General features: G+C 44.2%; 1 long non-coding RNA gene across 1 annotated transcript; it reads left to right on the top strand.

Moving 5' to 3' along the window:
* Window positions 1-207: 207 nt before the first annotated feature.
* LOC134909331 (uncharacterized) lies at window positions 208-15,862 on the top strand. The gene is made up of 2 exons (XR_010175890.1): window positions 208-539; window positions 15,456-15,862. It is a non-coding gene; the product is annotated as an uncharacterized LOC134909331 (long non-coding RNA).
* Window positions 15,863-19,600: the final 3,738 nt, after the last annotated feature.

Here is a 19,600-nt window from a genome sequence, read left to right as displayed (position 1 = left end):
GTTACATATAACAGCGCTAAGGTAGTGTTTTTTCCAACCAAGATTTTGATTAATCCAAATTAGCCCAAACATCAATGTACTCTTAGGTGCAGTGCTAAAATTACTATTACAGAATCCAATCTGACCCTTTGCCTACTACAGTACTTTAATCTTCTACAATTGCTGTCCTATTTATATATGTTTTGTTTACCTTTTTATTTTCTAGGGAAGCAGTGCACAATGGCTGAAACAAGTGGGTTTGGTTGCCCCTTCCTGAAGTGGGGGACTGGCTGTTTGGTCCAGCACTCCAGAATGAACAAAGGCTCAATTTTTAAGTAGTAAATAATATAAAGCAAGAATAAAATGATTTACAAAATGTTCTTTCAATGATGTCATCTACATATGCAATGTTAACCCCAAAGTTTATATTTTGGACTATAAGTGGACTATTTTCTTTAACATTTTCTTGTACATTGTAAGAATTTAGTTTCCCGATGAGATGAAACTGAAAACAGTGATTTAATATTTCATCAAACATTATTATGCAAGAATCATTGAAGGTAATTGCCACAATTTTTTTTAATACATACTGCATGAAAGTAATGGAAGTTTGAATTATTTGGTAGACACCTCTAGTACAACACTATGTAGACAAAAGTTATTGGACACTGACAGCAAATAGATCAACAAGATTTTATTGACATCAGTACTTAGTAGGTCCACCACATCCAGTGATTACTGCAGACAATGTCGAACTGGGGCATGAAGGGCCCACTGGGGGAATGCAGCGGTAGAGGCCCATGCTCAAGAGACTTGGCCAACTATTAGAGAGGACAACATGGATACTACAAGGCCTGAGCCCATATAAATATGTTAATGCCACCACTAAATGTAATTGTCAAAAGGGTGGACCTTGGTGTAGCTTCTATAGAAACAAACCAAGCAGCCATGTTTATCCATATTCCTGTTCTACCAGGTAACTGACCGCCTAATAGTGTACCATTGTATAATGTCTTGAATCTGACATCAGAGGAGGGGTTGGGGCCCACCAGAGATTTCCCCACTGTACCCCTATGGGCCGGTTTGACCCTGACTGCAGACACCCATCTTGGCAAAACAAGTTCCTGGACAACAGCGGGCGATATATTTTGCCATTCTGTCTTAAGCACAGTGACCAACTGCGACACTGAAGAAGGTCAAGTCGGTCCAGAATGCACCTGTCACTTCAACTCATTTTAGAGGTTCTCAGTGGGATTAAGAGCTGGACAGTCCATCCGGATACCTAATTTTCTGTATATCAGTCCAGCATCGCCCTGGAGACATGAAATTGCGAAGTCTACGGTGATCCCCTTTTCAAACTTGGTTAGCTCCTTTCGGCAAGCTATTTTGTTAGGAAATTATGTAATTAGTGTCCTCTACCTGTTTTATACACTCACGAACACGTGTCTGCTGCAGGAGCACACCACCTCACTTGGGGGGGTCCAATCACTTTTGTCTATGCGGTGTAGGATCTTTCTAGCTGTCTGCCTTATCACCTAGATCAGTTTGGGTCCTGCTGATCTCACAGTTTTCTACTTTCCCACCTGTCGTTTTGGTGGTACATGTTGCTGCATTACAATAGCAATGGTGGGTTAGAGGTAGAGATAGCCCTTAGTAAAGGGGCACATGGTGGGAGATATGTCTAACTAGCTAAGATTGTAGCAAGGGTTCAATACTTTTAAAGGACAATTGGTTGAATCATGTACATAAATGCTTTGTCTCACTACTCTCCTGGAATGCCCAGGAGACATTTGAATAGGAGAGTAGGTTGCCCTCCCTCATTCCGCCAATTTAGTAATTGAGGAGGACTGGGAGCATATTGCAGTGAAGGAGGGGGGCGTGAATAATATGACATGATTCTATGAGAATTGCTTCATTTCAGCCCCACCCCTCTTTACAGAACCGTAAATCACTGGATTACACTGCAAGGGAGAGGGGACTAATAAGGCAAAGCACTCAGCCTCTCCCCTATCATGGGTCAGCTGCATCTAAAATTCAAAGTAGACAGGCATGATAAATATACTATTGTGTAAACATGTAATACGAGTCAACCATAAAGATACAAATACTAGTGTAATAACACCAATAAGTATATCCACATATGAAAATAAAATCTGTATTTGTAAAGTTGCTACAATTATCTTTTTTTAATATAATATTTAACAGACTGAAGTTGTAATAAAAGTCTTGGGCTTTTACTGGATAAATAGTCTCTAGTAAATAACTACACAGATATATTTGCTTTTATTTATTGGTGTTATTAAATAAGTATTTTTATCTTTATGATACACAATAGCATATTTACTCAAGTGCTGACACTATCTGTTCTTCGTGTTCTATATGCTTCTAGTTACTGTAAATAAAACACACAGAAGTGTTATCAGTGACAGCTGCTGAGTTTGTTTATCTATTAAGATTTACTATATTGTTTTTTTCTATATATCCTTTATTTTCTAGCGCAATATAAGCCTTCATTATTATTTTTTGGGGGCTTGATAAATGTATAAAAACACACTGGGATCTGATGCACTTCTATTAGCATAATGTATCTTAAATTCTCTCTGTGCATGCTCAGAAATATATGCAGGACAGCATGCAATTTGCAGGTATGAAACCTTATGGCCAGAGCGATACAGTAGAACTGGAAGAGGAAGGGGCGTTCTCACATACAGTAGGCAAAATCCACTCCTTAGACCAGCATGTAAACCAGGGGCATAAATTAATCCCACTCACACACAGGCGCAAGCGAGCACTTTACTTCTTACTGGTTGCTTGATATTGGAGCCCCTGTCCTGGCAACTGCAGCTTAATACATTTCCCTGAAAAAGATATTCTTTAGTGCAGCAATAAGCGCACTTTACAGGTGAAACTCCGAAAATTAGAATATCGTGCAAAAGTTCATTTATTTCAGTAATTCAACTTAAAAGGTGAAACTAAAATATTATATAGACTCAATACATGCAAAGTGAGATATGTCAAGCCTTTATTTGTTATAATTTTGATGAATGTCGCTTACAGCTTAGGAAAACCCCAAATCCGAAATCTCAGAAAATTAGAATATTACATAAAATCAATAAAAAAAGGATTTTAAATACAGAAATGTCGGCCCTCTGAAAAGCATAATCATGCATATGTACTCAGTACTTGGTTTGGGCCCCTTTTGCATGAATTACTGCCTCAATGCGGCGTGGCATGGATTCTATCAGCCCGTGGCACTGCTGAGGTGTTATGGAAGACCAGGATGCTTCAATAGCGGCCTTCAGCTCTTCTGCACTGTTTGGTCTCATGTCTCTCATCTTTCTCATCTGTGACTGTGTCAGAAAAGGACTGTGGGATGCAGCACTATTGTGACTGTGTCCGACTGTCAGTGAAGGGCTGTGGGGTGCATCACTGCAGTGACTGTCAGTGAAGAGGATATATAATATAATAGCTCAGCTATAATTCTATCCTACACATGGTAGCACAAAGCAGAGAAGGGAATAGCCATTTCAAATAAATTGAGCGCTTAAAAGCAAAGCTAGTAAAGGTGCATTATATCAAAACTGTCAAGCATTTTAATATTATAAAACAAAATCTCCAAAATATAGAGTTATTATGGGCTGCAGCACTGAGGAACTGTGTTGTGTGTTCAGGGAAGGCACCGCATTAAAAAATTAAAAAAACTGTAAAAAAGTAATGTTCATTAAGTGCCACCATTACTATAAGCACTGTGAGTCGCAGTGTGTAAAATAAATAAATAAATAAATAAATAACTAACTAACTAATAAAACTTATGTTTGTCCTTCCGGTTCAGGCATTGTGTTGTAAAATAATGTTCATTAGGTGCCTGTGTACCATCATCATTATAAGCACTATGAGTCACAGTGTGTAAAAAAAAAACCAAAAAATCAATAAAACTTCATTGTGTTGTAAAATAACATTCATTAAGTGCCAGTGTCCCACCATTACTAGAAGTGCTGTGATTTCAGTTGATAGAAGAGTTGTAGCAGCAACCCAGTACTAGTGCTGCGGCTCCTGCCAGTCATGATAGCTCTTCATCGTCTACTAAAGGTGGTCCAGGGGACACAACATTTAAGACAGGGAACCTGAAATCTAAACAATATTAAAGAAAACATCACTTCTAATAATATGGAACGTTTACTGCCGAAAAACGTAAAATTGCCAACATGCCATACACCTTATGCAGTGGCAAAGAAAGGCTGAGGCCATGGCCTTTGCTTGTGAGTTGTGGTCCTGCTAGTGCTACTGCTGCTTCATGCTCTAGAAAGCCTATTGAGGAAGCCTGGGCTAAACACAGTCAGGCATCTTCTTCTGTAACCTCATATGATGATGATGCACCTTCTCGCTCTGAATCTAGTAGAGGTGTCACCTTTAAAACAGACAAAAACGTGCCTAAAAAAAAGAAGAACGCTAAGGCAGAAGAACAAACTATGTGGTCAGAAACTTTACAAATCCCTGAGGAGAGTCTAGTTGTGCCTAGGTTAGAACTGTCTGAGACTGACACGACCCAAATGTGATGATTAATACCAACACTTTTATCTGCCTTAAGACCATTGGTAGCTTGGTTTGTGGGGGCCCAAACAAACCAAGCACTTCAGCAACAAAAGTGGCAGTCACTGTTGCTGAAGTGCTTGGTTTGTTAAACTGTGCATGTCCTTTGTAATATACAACATAACGGTGAGTGGGAGGGCCCAAGGACAGTTACATCAGGCAGAACTTTTCTATTCACTATGGGCTGTATTTTTGGGGGACATTGGTGATGGGTTTTTTTTGCATAGACAAACATTTTTATGGTTATTGCTCTAATACATTACTAATTTGCAATATATTTTTAAACCAAAATAACTGCCATTTGTTTGTGCAGCTGCTCTTTTGCTTAGTTTAGCCAGCCAGCCTGCGGCCAGTGTTGGTGAAAACAATACTATGAGCTGTAAGGTGGTCAAAATTGACTAGAAATTACTGGACATTAATCTTATCAAGGTTACAAATATTGTAGGAACATAAACATGCCCAAACTATTTTATTTTAGCTAATTTTACCAATTTTTGAAAAACAAAAAATCCAGATCCAAAACAGGGGCAGTTTTTGTCAAAACCAAAACACGGGGCCCCATGCACATCTCTAGTTTAAATACTGCATACTACTGTACACCCAATCCAACCAATTTTCTACATATGTACTCTACATAGTTTTCACCTAGACCCAAAACTCTAATTTTATATGCCAGACGTATTGGGGAATGCTTTTGTAAAATCAAAATAAAATATAAAATCAATTTAAAAATTATGTCCTCATAAAAATAACAATCACATTTGCTAGGCATAACTGTGCCTTCATAAAAAGTGTGTGGCGGGAGGGGGGGGGATTTCAATTGTTAGCACCTGCAACTGTCTCTCCTGCGCTCCCGTCCAAACTATTCAATTGTTGCTCCTGTCGGGCGCGACCAACTGCCAGCACCAGCATTTCAGCTCATACCCCTCGGTATGCGATAACCAGCATCAAATTAATATCGCCTCTGCGATCTCCCATTACTTTAGACAGGAGATTGGGCGGCGATAACGATTGAATTACCCCCATTGCAGAATTATTTCATAAAAGTCAAACTTAACAGGTCTATAAATTGCTGGTTTCAATTTGGCTCACTTTAGGGGTCTTTTTAGTAAGCCATGGATAGAGATAAAGTACCAGCCAATCAGCTCCTGACTGCCATGTTACAGGTTGAGTTTGAAAAATGGCACTTAGGAGCTGGTTGGCTGGTACTTTATCTCCTCCGTCCACTTTATCTCCATCTAAGGCTTAGTAAATAGACCCCTTAATTTTTACAGATTGGTACCATATCTGATTTCTGCCAATTTTGTGGCACTCACCCAGTTATCAGCAATCAATAAATATAAAAAAGTGGTCTGTCAATTTCTGCTCACATTATTTCATTATTTTATAACAATGTCTAACGATTAGTAGAACACTTGAAGATACAAAATATTTCAATGCAAAAAAAAAGTCTTTATCTTGAGCCGTGGCTTGTACTACCACTATTATATAGATGCCAGCTATAATTTTATAGAAATACATAATTGCATTAAACTATACACATTTCATCACAGCAGTAACCAGGACAGGAGACACAGAAAGAAGTACAAGACTCTACCAAGTGGCAGGCATAGAGTCCTGAGTTGAGGCATGCATAAGGGCCGTACTGTGGGCTGAAATAAACTTTGCTCCACCCAACCATAAAATATGCAAATTTCACTCTTGTGCATATAGAAAATTATTGATCTTCTTATTATTTAATATTTATATACTCACAATGTCATCAGGTCTTTGAAACATGTTATATGCCATATAAATGTACTAACTGAACAGTACATGCATTTAATAAATAATAATTTTGTTTATTGAACATCACAAAGGAAATGGTACAATTTTCGTAATGAATGCCATCTAGTTGTAATGTACCTTTACAACCACTAGATGACAACATATCTCAATAAAATGCTACCTGCATTAATATTAAATTATTTCATTTCCTTTTACTTTAAAAATTTGTCCTTTCACATGAAAACTCTTATTACCAGGAACATACTTGTGTTGACTATTCTATTGGATTGTTAAATGCAAGTGTTTTAAACAATGTAAATAACTGTTTTCTCTGTGTAAGTGTCAAGTGAAGTTCTACCAATACAATAGGCGGCATTAGAGATTTGTTTGCTGCACTGTGCCAGAAAGAGAATTGGCAGTATCCTATTAGCCCCAATGCCAGTATCCTTTTCCCCATGCCGACAGTTATCGGGTATTATGCTTACACACCTGGAGCATAATCTGTGATAAGGGTCCGCCAATCCCATTTGTGCAATCGCATGTCGATTTTCGGCAGACCAAAAAGTCATTCTGCAGTATGACTATTCCATACTCTACTAGTATATTTGCATTCTGCTGAAAGTATCGTATGGTCCATGGATGAATATAGCTGGGACAACAGCAGTCAGTTTATTCTACTGCTGTTTGGTGTGGTAGATATAGGTGTGCCAGAGTGTGTCTTGGCCCCAACTCTTCAGCTCAGACTTTGTCCTGTTTGTAGTTAATCGTGAATGGCAAACACTGATCCTGACCGTTTACCTGGAGAAAGAGCAGCAGTGACATAGGTGGGCAATCCAGCATAACCATGTCATTGGCCAGCCCCAAGAAATATGGAGGGGAACAGTCTATGTTGGGGACGTGGCAATGACTATGTCATGCACACCTAGGGAGGGGTGTAGTATGGTATTCTGGCGGCCGGGCTCCCGGCGTCCAGCATACCGACGCCGGGAGCCCGACCGCCGGCATACCGACAGCGTGGCGAGCGCAAATGAGCCCCACGCTGCTGGCATGGTGGCGCGCTACATGCGCCACGCTATTTTATTCTCCCTCCAGGGGGTCGTGGACCCCCACGAGGGAGAAAAAGTGTCGGTATGCCGGCTGTCGGGATTCCAGCGCCGGTATACTGTGCGCCGGGATCCTGACAGACGGCATACTGAAGACCACCCCTAGGGAGGGCAATCCTGGTGTTAGGCGTGGCGGCTCTTGCCGGCGCCCCTGCCATTGCCGAGCAATGATCACGGCCGCCGCGCCTCCCTGTTCCCCCGCACGGCGCCTAGCAACGCCAGGACGCCGTGCGCGCTGTAGCCGCCGGGTCCCTGGCAACGATAGGACGCCGTGTGCTCAGAGCCGCCGGGTCCATGGCAACGGGGACGCCACAGGCGGACCGCGTTCCCCGTTGCCATGTTAGGATTAATTACACCTGCCTTACTCTGGTCGTGCAGCAGGGCAGCTGCACGACATTGCTAATTAGGTTCTCCATAGTCATTGGAGGGCTCCCTTTTATATGCTGTCTCAGTGCATTACACAGACGCCGGTGATAGCTTCCTGTATGCTGTTCCTGCCCTGCAGTATTCCTTGTCCAGCGTGCTGTTATCTGGTCGATTCTGTTCCCTGTGGTCCTGAGTCCTGGTATTCGGAAGCCGGTTGTGGGAGTCTTTTCCAGTCCTCCAGTCCATTGTTACCAGTGCCTGTCATCTCGGGGTTCTCGTTCATTGGGTTACTCTCCGGGTGTTGTGAGTAGCGGCTTTTGCCGCGTCTTGCGGCCTAGGCCGCTGTATTCTTTGGTAAAGCTAGTTACAGGTGTTTTTGCGGAGGTTTCCGCCCTAACTGTCCTCCCCGGTACACGACGGTGCCGTGTAGGGTGTGGACAGTAGTACCTTTGTTGTCCTTTTCCTTTGGTGGCGTGCCGCACTTACGTTTAGTTTTAGGTTTTTTAGTAGCCCCTAGCTCTGAGTTTGGTTTAGTTAGAGGTCCCTTTGTTATCATCCCGTCTCGGTTTACGTCTTGTCTCATATCAAGACGTGGGGGCATCGGAGTTGGGCAGACCTAATCCGCCCTTCAAACGCGGCTGCCGTAGGCCCAAGAACACATAGTCTCACAGGCGTAGACTGACCACGCGGGTGAAACAACGGAGGTAGGTTGCTAGGGGTTATTATTACACCTTGCCATTATTTCAGCGTCACGTTCTTGTGCTCTGGACTTACTACTCAATACCTCTTTCGTTCTGAGCACCAAGAACGTAACACCTGGGATCGATGGGATCCCGGGCTTTGGACCCAAAATTGCCATGATTATAACCTTCCAATCCCGGGATTTTCGGGATTATGCTACGCATGCGTATTTGATTAGGCCGGGCTGTGTGTGGCTGTGCTGGGTGCCGCATGACATTGTGTGTGTCTGTGCAGGATGCCGTGTGACATTGTGTGTGGCTGTGCGGGGTGCCGCGTGACATTGTGTGTGTCTGTGCAGGGTGCCGCATGACATTGTGTGTGGCTGTGCGGGGTGCCACGTAACATCACAGGTCATGCTGTGCAGCCCCACGCCGGGGTGCCCCTTCTTCTATGTTGCCACCAGCCATCTCAAGCGGAGGCCGGAGGAGAGGACAAGGAGGGCTGCAATGCGGCGTGACGTGACAGAGTATCACAAACCCCAAGACCGGCAAACCCAGTCTCAGTCCCACTCCCAGTGACAGCAGCACATAGGGGGTCATTCCGAGTTGATCGCTCGCTAGCTTTTTTTAGCAGCCATGCAAACGCTATGCAGCCTCCCACTGGGAGTGTATTTTAGCTTAGCAAAAGTGCGAACGAAAGGATCGGAGAGCGGCTACAAAATGATTTTGTGCAGTTTCAAAGTAGCTTCAGACCTACTCAGCGCTTGCGATCACTTCAGACTGTTCAGTTCCTGTTTTGACGTCAGAAACACGCCCTGCGTTCGCCCAGCCACGCCTGCGTTTTTCTGAACACTCCCTGAAAACGGTCAGTTGACACCCAGAAACGCCCACTTCCTGTCAATCACTCTGCGGCCAGCAGTGTGACTGAAAAGCTTCGCTAGACCTTGTGTGAAACTACATCGGCCGTTGTGAAAGTACGTCGCGTGTGCACATTGCGCCGCATACTCTAGCGCAAAAGTGCCTTTTTTTGCTTCATCGCTGTGCAGTGAACATTTTCAGCTAGCAATCAACTCGGAATGACGACCATAGTACGCAGCCAGATGGTGTTTGGGGGTGAGCTGCTGCTGTCTGTCACTCATAAGCGTGACTTGCAGCCGAGTGGTGTGTGAGTGAGCCGCCCCGACCCTTGCTATCTGCCACTTACACAGTCACACTTGTTCTTCACTAGTGCCACTGCCACTTGGGTTCTTTGAGGGACAGTTGAAGGAGGGAGCCCTGCCATGTTGCTACCTGCCCTAAGACTAGTGCCACTGCCCAGTACAGTTTTGTAATTTTCCTGTGATGCTGGGCCATGATAATGTTGATTATGTACAGTATATCTTTTTTGTTAATTCCTGTCACTATGTAGGGGCGACTGGGCAGGGCCATTTTTACTTCTGCAGACTAATGGGGCCCAGCCGGTGGCCATTAAAATAGTTTTTTTTCCCCTGTGGGCCTGTGCTGGGCCATGAATGTTATTTATTTTATACCTGTGGTGTTGGTGGCCGTTCCCCCGCTGAACCCTAACACCACAAGAATAAAATAATATTCATGGACCAGCACAGGTCCATAGGAAAAAAATAATAATTGTTTTTTATTTTTCTGACTGTGGGCCTGTTATGCAGTGTAGGGCCATGATGAGTGTTATGTTATTGCTGTGGGCCTAATAATTTATTTTAATTTTAGAAATAGTATAGAATAAATAATATTTGCACTAACAAACTCAATCCTGGGGAAACAATTTTCCCGGGATTGAGCATTTTTCAATCCCAAATCCTGGGATTGAAAAAATGGCCCGGTATTGGCCTCCCTATGCACAGCCTCATGAATACCCTGTTCATGTCTGGTAGTTGTCGACTTTTCCTGAATTTCAGGGAGACTGCCTGAAAAAAAGAGTGATCTCCCCAACTCCCTGAAAAGTAGCAATCTTCCAGAAACCAAGCTTGGTGCAGGGCCACATTAAGGTCCACATGGGAATAGTGTTAAACTATTCAAGGGCTTATACTGAGGACCTGTGACCAGCACTGTGTATGTCTCCATAAATATATAAAAATATTAAAATTGCTGAATTTTGTGAGAAAACTAGAAATGCAATTTTAATGCATATGATTTATGGCCGACCGTGTGGGCTGCTGCGCAATTGGTCATCATGTCCATTTTGATGTGGAGACGTGTAGCTGATTTCCATGACTCACCCTGTGTTATTCTGGCCCTGGAGTGGGCAACACAGTGATGACTTCATTGCTCTCCACCCACCATGGAGAGAAAAATAAAGAGGATATTTGCTACAAGATAATGGGGGTAATTCCAAGTTGATCGCAGCAGGATTTTTGTTAGCAATTGGGCAAAACCATGTGCACTGCAGGGGAGGCAGATATAACATGTGCAGAGAGAGTTAGATTTGGGTGTGGTGAGTTCAATCTGCAATCTAAATTGCAGTGTAAAAATAAAGCAGCCAGTATTTACCCTGCACAGAAATAAAATAACCCACCCAAATCTAACTATTTCTGCACATGTTATATCTGCCTCTCCTGCAGTGCAGATGGTTTTGCCCAACTGCTAAAAAAAATTCTGCTGTGATCAACTTGGAATTTCCCCCAATGCCCACTACAACTGACTGTGTGTGTTGCATTACAGGCTGTACAGCATGCACACCTCCCAACTTTCAATGTAGTTGAATCGGGACTCCTCTGCGTGGCGAAGCCGCACCCGGCCAAAAAAGGGGCATGGCTTTGGCAAAAGAGGGCGTGGCTTCACGGTAATGCTGCGACCACCTGCCACGCCTCCCATTTACCTCAATGAGGGGGCATGCCCAGCGCTATATGAGCTGCTGGCATGCCCCCAGCTTCTCTGGATCCTGTGAATAGATGCTGTATGACTACACAAGTGCATAGCGTCTACTCACCACTGTTCTGCTATGCAGAGCAGTGAGTGACTGGGGTTCTCCAAACTGCCCCCCCCCCCTCCAAGCACGGGTCGCAGTGAAAATCGGGACATTTGTGAGGTATGCAGTATGTGCTCTATTACAGGGATCTGTGCCCAAGGATTTGTGCTGCATTACAAGGTATTTGTGATGAACTGCCTGCACCGTTGGTATTCATGTGACCGGCGGTCAGGAGACCGATGGTCACATGACCTCTACCAGCATCCCACCCCCTCACTAGGGACTATTTCCACTCGTGGGTGTCCACGACACCCACAGAGTGTGAATAGAACCTGTGGCGACCCGCAGGTTGCCACCGAGCCCGCAAGGGGATTGCTGCACTCATCCCCGCCGGGATCCCGGCGTCGGTATGCTGCCGGGATCCCAACGTCGATATGCTGACCGCCAGTCTCCTGACCGTCGGTCAGCCATACCACACCCGCCTTCACATGTTGAAAGGTAGAGAGTTAGAGGGGGTCACACAGTAAGTGAAGCATAAGTATAATGCACACCCATGCCCATGTTAAAACTTAATGGGCGGGATGCATGCATTATGCGTGACATTTTGAATGATGCATCCTGCCACTGATCACATGTGCAGCAGGTGATCATTTTACACATTTTAGGGACTAGCCCCTATCATTGCCCGTGTCCCTGGATGAAATTTTTTATACATACGGGTGGAACATCATTTTTTATTGCGAATAAGAGATAAGAAATTCTCATTATTGGGTCTATATATATACATACCTTCTGCACGTGCCCAAAATTAGGGGGCATGGCCTCTCGACTAGGGGGCATGGCCTTGTTGGAAGTGCTGCGATCATAGACCATGCCCCTGCTTCCGACAATGTTGTGGCATGCCCAGTGCTCTGTGAGCTGCTGGCCATGCTTCCAGCCCCTCTCTCATGGACACTATTCGCACAGCGTCTATTCACTGGTGAGAGAGGTCTCCCAACTGCCCCCGCCACCACCGCCAAAATTGGGACGGTTAGAAGGTATATAAAAATTATAATAAATTAGCATACCTCACAACTTTGTCATTTCGGGCATGTGCCGAAATGAGGGGGCGTGGACTCGCAGTTAGGGGTATAACCTCACAGCAAGTGCCAAGATTGCAGGCCTCGCACTCGTTTTCGCCACTGTGGGGGCATGCCCAATACTCTGTGAGCTGTTGACATGCCCCCTGTCCCTCTCTCCTGGTGAATAGATGCTGTGCGGAGAAGAGCAATGGGTGAGAGAGGTTCTCCTAATTGCCCCCCCACCGCGGGACACTGGGACCCGTGGGTAGGATAGAAAAATTAGACTGTCCCACCAAAATCGGGACAGTTGGGAGGTATGAATGAGCTCCTATATAGCAATTCATTCATTTTAATTCTCTCTCTTTAGACGTGCCAAAGCATTTTTTATTTCCTATCGATTTCTATGTATCAATGCAGTTCCTTTTTATACTTCTAATGCTTTGTATCTTTAATCTATCCCTAATCTCATGTTACTTACAGTAGTAAATTAGTCCTAAATCCTAAATAGTAGCTAGTCCTAAGGTTTGCATCGCGCATACTGTATGCACATGCCAATCATTATGATGTGCAGGCAATCTTCTCTCTGTTACTCCTTTTGATATACAGTAATCAGTTCACTGCTTTGTTTTTTTTTATAATTAAGAATTAGGTAACAGCTATAAATCATTGAGCACCAATGGACATTTTTTTTTATGTCTACCTATACATTTATACATATACAGTATATATTATTTTCTGCAGCGGGGTACACTGGTATTCCACAGGGAATAACATCGGGGTGTAGAGTTGGATTTTGATCCGAGGCACCAACAGACTAAAAACTTTGACTGCTCCCAGGATGCACTGCACCGTTGCCTCTATATAACCCCTCCTCCGTGCACAGGAGCTCAGTTTTAAAGTTGATGCCTGCAATGCAGGTCACTAACAGAGGGGGCTGCTTGAGGCAGCCCTGAAGACTATGAAAAATGAAGAAAGCGTTTACTATGCTGACTGAGCCGGAGCACTTCTATGTCTGGGAGACATGCCATGCCGCGGCTCCATCACCTCCCTTTTGTGGCGCTGTATACTCCTGCGGCCTGGTTCCCGGGTACTTACAGCGGAGATGCACTGGTATTTTGGCACGCTGCCGCTGCATCATCTCCAGGATTGTGCGGCTGCAGGAGTTGGGGAAGAGGTAAGAGGGTCCCCCAGGGGTACCCGCCAGGTACAAATCACGATTCGCGTGCGGCCCATGGGAGATGGACCGCGCGGCTGGTGTGGACACTGTACTGCTCAGGGTCCCCCCTATATCCACCAGGGCAGTAACGGGGCACAGGCATATATTTTAGGCTCCACTAAGTACCGGTGGTGAGGTCCAGCACTGTGGGGATAGAGCGCTGCCTGTAGCCCCTCCCCCCAGCTCCGGGCGCCATATACTGCAGATGTTCCCGCCCTGGAGCTGCTTTCACTTTCCTCTCACTCCCTGCTGAGACCTGCCGCCATTTTTAGCTAAGGGCCGCTCTCTATGGGATTGCTGGGTGCTGTCTCCTCTGTATAGCCGCCTGTTCCAGCGCCGTGCTTATACAGGACACTTAAGTATTCTACCTGTCATTTGACTGTCTTAGTTAAGAAATAAGTGTGTTGCTGACAGAATAGGTGGAACAATTATTCTGTGATATACATCCAGTACTGCTGTGCATTGTTATATCTCTATGCATATACATATCTGCTATTGTATGTAAATTGCCTGTCCAGTGCAGTATTAATGTTGTGTACATTATTCCTGCATTGTGTTTGTGACTGAGTGTGCCATATAGCTACTGTGTGTGCTCTCCTTTTCAAGTGTATCACACCCTTGCTATCACTATATTCTGAACCCTGTGAGCAGAGCTGGCCCTAATCAATATGATGCCCTAGGCAAGATTTTGGCTGGTGCCCCTTAGCACCGCTGCTAGTTCCGCCTCTGACCCGGCACCCCTTTCCCATCACCATCACCCCTCAGTCATAGCATTCCTCATTTTGGTGCTCCTACCCCCTATATTTTAAATAGGAACAGTGCGCACATTTGGTGCGGCGCCCAAAAAGGGGCATGTTCTTTTGGGAAGCGGAATGGCCAACAATAGTACCCCCAATTCAAATTATGCCACACAGTAGTGCAACGTTATTTACATTATATCATGTAGTAGCGTCCCTTCTTCACGTTACATCACATAGTAGTACCATTTTAACTTATATACATTACTAATCTCAGTAGTGCTCCTTATTCACATTACATCACACTGAATTTCTCCACATTCACATTAAATCACACTGAATTGCTCCTCATTCACATTACATCACACTGAATTGATCCTTATTCACATAACATCACACTGAATTGATCCTTATTCACATTAGACCACACAGTAGTGCCTTTTCTATACATTACGCCACACAGTAGAGCACCTTATACACATAATGCCACACATTAGTAATGCATTTATACACATAATACCACACAGTAATGCCCCTTACACATATGACACACATTGTTAATGTCTTTATAAACATAATGCACACACATAGTGACCTTTACACATATGTTGCACATTATTAATGCATTTATGCACGACACACATAATGGCCCTTACACATATGCTGAACACTATTGCACAATGAACCTACCCACACACCGCACTCACATGGCCGCTAACACTGTGACCTCTGCCTCTGCTTGGATACAGATGTGTCCTCATACATCTTGCCTGAATATGCCATGCAGCTCCCATCCAGCTCTGCTAACGTTGGGCATCTTTTTTTGCAGAAAATGTATCTTATTTTCATTGCTATGTGAATAGGACACACAAGCAGCTTCTGCTGATTAAAATTATAATTAGCATGCCTATATTCTGTGTGCGACTGTGGCTGTATCTGCATATGAAATGCTACATTACAGTGATTTCCAAGAATACACTGTAACACAGCATTTCATATGATTACGATCAGAAATTTATTACATGTATTTCAGTTTGATACTCACAATCAAGATGAGGGGAGTGTGGTTCACGTCTTGGAGGTGTGTCCAAAATTTGGAGTGGGGTGACCGAACATACTGTCGATAATCTTTGTGGCGGGGTAGCCTGCTGTAGTTGGCCCTGGACATCAGACCTTGCTTTCTTTGCTGCCACATGTTTTTTTTGGTGGTGTGTTACAGAAGTCCGACTTCTGCTGCTCCAGACTTCTTTTGATGACCCTAGTATTGAAAGTGAAATTTTGTTATGGCCATTCCTTTACAAACATACCCTATACTACAATGGACACTTTACCTGCTTCCGCAGCATCATCATCATCAGATGTCATGGGAGTTACTGTAGGACGACCAGTACTGCTTTTTTCCAACACTGTATAACCAAAATAAAAAATGTTTTCATGCTATTGTTGATACATCCACCCATTATTCTTATAAACATTAATTATTTCAAAAATGCTTGTTTTTTTAGGAATAAAAACATAAGGACCGTTTTCCAAAAAACAACTACATACAACAATAAACATTGTGCAATAGCCATATGCACTATGGAAAGTGCAACACAGGAAAACATGTACAGGACACAGACATAGGACACAAGTCAAAATACATACACTAACAACCCAAAACACACACATCTTCATTTTGTAATGAAAGGAAAAATATTACATATGCACTACAGAAATTGCCCTGTGAACTGCACTCCAAACACACATTACCACTATATGAGCCAACAAAAAAAAAAAAAAACACCAAAAAACAAACAAACAAAAAAAAAACAGTGTTGTGTCAGGCTACAAATGCAGCCTCAAACTGAACAAACAAATAGTGGTTTTTTTTATAAAAATATTACATTCAGTAATAATGACATTACACATGTAAGTGGTTTCCAAACCACTTTCCACTACTCCAGCCTCTAACATGACAACCACTGTTTTATCAACATTGCACATGGATAACCTAAATATAAAAGCTAGTCCAAATTAAAAAATTCAAAATGTGCAAAAGGAATACATTATTGCTGGACAATTCAATGACACACCAAGTCCAAACTACACATGGCAAATATACAAAAAAAAAAACAACTTATGACATACAATAAAGTAAGATGTTACATTGGCTTTTGTAGAAAACATTACCAAAAACAAGGTATTTGCTGACACACACTTAAAGATGGGAGTAATATGCAACGTCACATGACACACATTTGAAAAAAATAAAAAAAATAAAAGGACATACTGTAGAATGTTAATGCAAATAGACATGCTCACCATTCTTCCTGGGCAGGGCTGTCTCTTCGTATGGGCTCAATGGGCTCTTACCCAAGGGCCCCAAGAGAATAAGGGCCCTAGGCTGATAGCTGAGGGTGTCCTCGTTCCAGGGGTACCAGATTTTTGAAAATCGGCCCTGGGGAACTGGAGATATCTGACTTGAAAGCAGTGGTCCCCATCCAAGCCTGTAAATTGCTCTTCCCAGCCTGATATCTCGGGTTCTGTCTGACTTAGAGTATTTCTGAGGGTATAAACCAAAAGCTGTGGCTCTCCCCTTTTGGTGGACACTGGAAGCTTGTCTCTAGTATGCTCAGAACCAGAGATATCAGCCTTCAAGCAGCTGGTCCCTGCTCCAGCTCCACACTCCTGGTATGCAGTTTAATATTTTAGTTGGTGAATTGCTCTGGCTCCTGAACTCTTATCCCCAAGTCCCCAGAACCTTCTGAAAGGTGGGACTCTCTAGTTTTTTTATCCCATTCAAAGCTAAGAAATATATTTTCAGAAACTTGAGATATCTGCAGTCAAGCAAGCTGCCCTCCCACCGGAAAATGATAAATATTAAGCCCACTCCACTAGCCACCCCTCCCCTATGTATTAAACACCCCCTACCACCCTGGAAGTCATGTACCAGGACTTCTTCATTCAGCCCAATGCCCCATTATACAGTTTAGCCCCATCTGTGCAGTAAAGGAGTAATTAGAGAAATTACTGCTCCAAGTCCTACATGCTGAGCGGAAGATAGAACAGCCCCTACCGCCCGCAGGACATCAATGCTGCCGCTGATAGCACCCCCACCCCTACTGCTGGAGGATGGGTAGGGGGCCCAGTGCATTGCTGTGCCCAGGGGCCTACACTGCTGTTAAGACGGCTCTGTTCCTGGGCCTATCTGAATCCCGGACATGGGTTGCAGAGACTACTTCAGGAGGTATTACACTCCGCATGGGCTGCTCATACTCCAGATATCTTGCAATATAGGGCTAGCCGACTTCGCCTCCTTGGCCATTTTGGACTTGACACGTTGCTTTATGTCATAGTACCGTTTGCGGCATGTGTCCTCCGTCCACTTGACCACCCCCTCACTACTGACAGCAGCAACAACTTTCGCCACAACACCGTCTTCTTCCGTGTTGGCACATTGGCAGACTCAGGCCCAAATAGCTGCCGCTGATACTTCATCAGCTCCCGCACCAATGCCACATTTTCTGCATAACTAAACTTGACATTCCGCCCAGTCATAGTAGTGGTGCGTGGCTGCGGAGCACTCTGACTGTCACTATCACTGTCACTTGAGGCTGCTGCAGCATCCTCACCCACCTCCTCCACCTTGCTAACCTCACTCACACTCACCTCCTCCACCTGACCGACCTCCTCCCCCTCACTCACACCCTCCACCTCACCCACCTCTGAGTCACACATAATTGTGTGTCTAAACACTTAACACAGAAAAATAAAAAGACAAACAACACACTCCTCCACTACCACTGCACAAATCACACACACACACACACACACACACACACACACACACACACACACACACACACACACACTGACAAGGGACTATAAATAAAAAATACTTTAACCAATAATGAGACAAAACCACAAAAAACAAGACTACAAGAATGACAAGACTACTTTCAAACACAATACTACACTCGGAAATCGCACAAAAAACTCCTCACCAAACCAACTACTCACCAACCTCCACAGCACAACCTCCCTCCTCCTCACCACTAACTAAACCCACGAGGTGTGGACGGTTTGGGGCGTATTTATATGGTTGCGCACAGACACTCCTGCCATCTGAAACACAACCAATCACGAACGGGGATGTAAAACGAAACTAAAAGTGAAAATGCGGCCGCGGGGAAAAAAAAAACCTGCCTCGTTTAACTTAGAAAAAAACCCAACTAAAACAACAAAAACACGTACGCAAACGACAATGACGGCCGTAAATGTGCCAAAAAAAACCCGACTGGCATCGACATCGGAAAACACGAAAACAATAAACTCGAATGCTTAGTAACTTGGCGTATATAGTTTCAAAAAGTTGCATGAAAATGCACCCGATACAAAACGAGTTTAAACACTACACAAACCGACTCAAACATGAATATTAGTAAATTCTGGCCAATGCCTGATTCCTAATTTACTGTAAGGTGAGTCCAGCACCAGATTAACAGTAGGGTGGATGGAGCTCCCGCTTCAGGCCTTTACATTAGCAGTTCTAATAATGAGTGTAAGTGACTCATTATAGGAAACTGGCCGGTCAGTCACTGCAGGCAGGAGGGCTTATAGTACAGTCAGAGGTTGCTGCTAGACTCTGACAGGGCACAGTTCCACCCCAATGTCCCCAGTAGGCAGGCACCCAGGCCATGTGTGTGGCTGCAGCCTTGTGTTCACGTGTCTGTGCAGTCAGCCAGACCAGACGGAAGACACATACAGAGGAGAATCCTGGACATCCCTTCCGCTGCAGCACACATGCAGAGTGCCTGTTTGGTGGTGAGTGACGCTGGAAGTGGCTTCCTTCCCGGAGGTCCACACACCCATACATAAGATCTGTGGGAAGGTGACTTGGTGCTAGGGGCATGGCATGGGTGGCTGGGATCTGAAACTCCTGCATGAGAGGGCGGAATGGGGAAGCTGGTTACAGCATGTATCATCATGGAGGGAAATGATTGCTGCTTCTGAGCTATGTAATGCTACAGTACAGTATGTACAGTACTAGGGACATCACCATGTCTGTGGGTGATGGCATGGTATGGCTCAGGGAAGATAGTGTGATAGAGGAGATGCATGGTGCATGCCTTGACTCAGGATAGGTAGTGTGCTAGGGGGGATGCAGGATGCATGTCATGGTTCAGGAAAGGTAGT

The sequence above is a fragment of the Pseudophryne corroboree genome, chromosome 4 (genome assembly GCF_028390025.1).
Source record: "Pseudophryne corroboree isolate aPseCor3 chromosome 4, aPseCor3.hap2, whole genome shotgun sequence".
Classification (NCBI taxonomy): Eukaryota; Metazoa; Chordata; class Amphibia; order Anura; family Myobatrachidae; genus Pseudophryne; species Pseudophryne corroboree.
This window is presented reverse-complemented; position numbering and strand designations above follow the sequence as displayed.